The 4,437-nt window shown below is 32.0% G+C and overlaps 1 pseudogene; it reads right to left on the bottom strand.

Moving 5' to 3' along the window:
- The window catches only part of LOC107669924 (long-chain-fatty-acid--CoA ligase 3-like), a 21,062-nt pseudogene that overhangs the window by 12,784 nt on the left and 3,841 nt on the right, over positions 1-4,437 (bottom strand).

Genomic DNA, 4,437 nt, shown 5'->3' with positions numbered 1-4,437 from the left:
GAATAAAAATTTAAATAATGTACACAAAATTTTCTATACACACACACACACACACACATAGTTTTTTTTAATATTATTTACATTTTTATTCATATTTTTATATTTAAAATAGAAACTAAAGATATTTAAGACAGAAATATTACAATCCAATAAGACACGTTTGACAGACAATGAGCTCTGATCTGTTTTCTTAAAGGAATAGTTCATTCAAATATAGCATTTTCTGTTGAAAACAAAAGGAGATGTTTTCTGTACAATGAAAGCATATTCAGTGAAAACTGAAATACATTCATGACACGTTTATTGTGCTTTTGTTATTTTTGTTCATTCTACAGAGAGCGCAGCATGAACTTGTGTGGTTCATGGATTAACCTCATATGGGTTTTATTAATATTTAGAATTAGTTTTTATTATTATATTTAAATTTTAGTTTTAGTATTTTTGTGGTGCTTTTGTCATTTTTATTTATTTTTAAAGAATAGTTAAGATTTATTAACATTAAAAATATTTTTTACGTTTTAAAATTTTTTAACCATAGTACTTCAAGTTTTTATTTTAATTTTAAAAAATTTTAATTTTAAAAATTGACCCTTAAGACTGGTTTTGTGGTCCAGGGTCACATTTGTGACATCATAGAGCAGTGCTTTCATCTCATTATTGTGCAATTGTGAAATCACACATGAGAGTGTTTCATTGTGACGTCACAGAGCTTTTTTACTTAGTTTACCTTCAAAAACTTATAGCAAAATTAAAAATACATGGATGGAGGCAAATGTGTTATTTCAGTGTTTTATTCAGAATGTACTCAGTTTTTAATATATTAATACACAGTTCCAACACCCTTTGACAGATGAATTTCCATGACTTTTTCTATCATTTGTGATTAATTTTTAAACCTCAAAATCCATTTAATAGAGAATTCAAGCCAATTAAAAATTACTAGAAACATGTATATTCACTACACACTTTCCTGACTTTTTATTCATTTCTATGTATTTTCCAGTTCTGGAAATCGCAATTTTTAATCTGACTGCAGTAATGTTATTTTTATTTTTTTTAGAATTTTTATTTATTCAAATTTTTTTTAAGCAATGTCAGCTTCTATGGATTTTTTTATGATGAAAATAATTTTTAATTTTTTTTTTAATTTAAGTTTTTTTTATTTATGTTTATTTAAATTTGAGTTTATTTCGGTTTTATTTCAATTAACGGAAACAATATTTTAGTTAACAATAGCAACCCTAGTTTAGAACAAGATTAAATGAAGGCAAATGATGCTACTATTTGGCAAAACACCCATAACACTGGAGATGAGGGGAGGATAAGTTGTAAACTTTAATTTATAGTTGTTTGAAGTACATTGATAAAGACTATAAAAGTAAAAATATAGTCTTATGTGCGAATGAATGAATAAGATAAGAACAGGAAGTGGGCGCCGGATGTCAGTAGCAGAACAGGACGTTTTAGCTTTGAAAACCAGAGTGCCATTTAAACAGTTCCAAGATTTCAGAACCGCATGTGGAACATGGGAATTCGAGTGTGTACATTTGTGCATTTTGAGGCACAACGTGATTTAGCATTAGCACACTGACTCGGAACAGATCGAATGTCATGTCGAGCTGAAGGAGGAAGATCAGCTCGATGTCATGTGAAGTCTGTGGCAGTGTGAGAAAACATGACCCAACACACACACACACACATATACACACTATCCAGTGTGTAAACGACTACTACTACCAGCTGTTGAAGGTCAGTCCTGCTTCACAGAGAGCTATAATGGAGGAAGTAAATGGCAGAGTGAAAGAGTCAGGGACGCCCTCGACCCTGGCCTTAATTTGACACAGATGGAGGATTTCTCATTCACATGACCTGAAGCGACCTCAAACACACACACACTAGTACCATTCTCAGGATGGGCCCCCAGCCTCTTCACAGCCGCCATGCTGTGGACACTGATGCCTCGTGGGTATTCAGAGCCGCTCTTGAGTTTATCATCCACAACAATGATGTGCCGCAATCTCGGCACCTCTAGCAAAATATTCTGTGTCAAAATACAAGCAGAAAAACATTAGTGCATGTATTTAAAGGGATAGTTCACCCAAAAATAAAAATCCGGTCATCATTTACACACCCTCAGGTTATTTCAAACCTGTATGAGTTTCTTTTTTCTGTTGAACATAAAAGAAGATATTTGAAGAATACAGATAACCAAACAGTTGATGGTCCCCCATGACTTCCATAGTATGGAAAATAATATTATGGAAGTCAATGGGGACCATCATTTTCTTTTTCTTTTTTGTTTTTCTAGAATATCTTCTTTTGTGTTCAACAGAAGAAATAAGCTTTTAATGGGTTGAAACAACTTTTTGTTGCATTTGCATCAATCAAAAACAATTGATGCATTTCAAAGCAAAATATAATATTCAGTAGGAGGGGCGTGGTTAATCCATTGGGATTTGGTTGGATTATGAAAAGTAGACTGTGATATTATTGTTTTTATTTTTCCATGCCCATTAGATTTAAAGGGTCAAGGTTACACCATCTTTCTCCTTTGCAAGCAACATATACAGTAAATTATATATGCACTACTGGCCAAATAATTTGTTAAGGTTTTTGAAAGAAGTGTCTTATACTAGAATGATTTCCGAAGATCATGTGACACTGAAGACTGGAGTAATGATGCTGAAAATACAGCGTTTTTTATCACAGAAATAAATTACATTTTAAAATATATTGCTATATAAAACAGTTATTTTAAATTGTAATAATATTTTACAATATTTTCGTTTTTATTGTATTTTTGATCAAATAAATGCAGCCTTGGTGAGCAGAAGAGACTCCTTTTTTTGCAAACACTTTCAAACTGGTGTATATTTTCAGTTATATCAGATGCTAGATACATCTTTTGTTAGTCATATTAAATATTTTGATGTGACTAAAACCAGTTTGAGTGTTTTGAGTGTTTGATCACCTTGAGTTTGGTTTCCAGAAGTTCTTTGCTGGTGATGATGTGAGAAACTTCAGCTTCATTGAGTCCATGAGCAATAGCAGGACCACCCAGAGTAGAGTAAAGAGTGACCACTGTAAAACACACAGATACATCCATATAGGTCTTATAAATAACATATATATATGTATATATATATATACAGTAAATATACTGATAACACAGTATAACTAACACTGAATTTGCTAGTTAATATACATAAAAAAGCAAAAAAAACTTGGGTGTTCATGTTGCATTTCCAAACATCTGACGCCAGCAGTATAATGACAATGTAATAATTATATATATATATATATATATATATATATATATATGAATAAACACACACACAGACACATACAATTAATAAATAAATTAAAAGATTTCCCTTATTTTTCCCTTATCAGTAGTAACAGCACGCATGGCTGTGAAAAGTTCAGGATGAGGGCAAACAAGCACAAGCCAGAACAAACAGACACGCATACAAACACACACACACACAGCACACAAAGCTAATCATGCACACATGAATAAACATTCATATGGGTATATACGCTGCACACACATTTTTGCATATGACAAAAACATATGAAACAATCCATGTGCCTTCACTTTCTCGCTCATATACAGACATAAACACACACACACACACACACACACACACACACGCGCCTGCACAGAGAACACAGGGGGTCGGTGAGCCGCATTCTGTGACATCATCAGTCTGCGTCACTGCCTGAGGGCACGACACTTCAGCCATGAGACACAAACAGAGAGGAGATCGCCACGGAAACATCAACACACACGCATGATGATAAGCTTAAATGTTTATGCACACGCACACTCACATCTGACATAAACATTAACATACCCACATGACAAAATGCATGTTTGCAACACATAACATATGAACACAGTCACTCTCTCTAACACATGAACACAGCCACTCTCTCTAACACACACACACACACACACACACACACACACACACTTAGGCCTGATGACAACAAGTACGTGAGCATCTGATGTTGACAGAAACACAAGGGTGCAGAAGTCAGCCAAAGAGACACAGACATCTGTGTGTGTGTCAATGTATTTATGTGACAGACATGAGGGGGTGAATCGCATGAAATTATGTCTAAAAAAAGGCAATATAATTTTCATTATATAAAAAAAATTATTATATAAAATATTACAATATAGAATTACAATACAAAATTCTTTTTATTATAAAATTAATAATTAAAAAATTATTACAAATACTATATATATAATGAATTGTAGCATTATTTACAATTTATATATATACTATATTTTTACACTTTACTATTGTATTTTTTTATATATATTTTTTATAATTCACTATATATATATATATATATAGACTTAAAAATTATCATAATTATACTAATATATATATATATATATATATATATATACACACACACACA

Source organism: Sinocyclocheilus anshuiensis, unplaced genomic scaffold, assembly GCF_001515605.1.
Source record: "Sinocyclocheilus anshuiensis isolate Anshui unplaced genomic scaffold, SAMN03320099.WGS_v1.1 scaffold272, whole genome shotgun sequence".
Taxonomy (NCBI): Eukaryota; Metazoa; Chordata; class Actinopteri; order Cypriniformes; family Cyprinidae; genus Sinocyclocheilus; species Sinocyclocheilus anshuiensis.
This window is presented reverse-complemented; position numbering and strand designations above follow the sequence as displayed.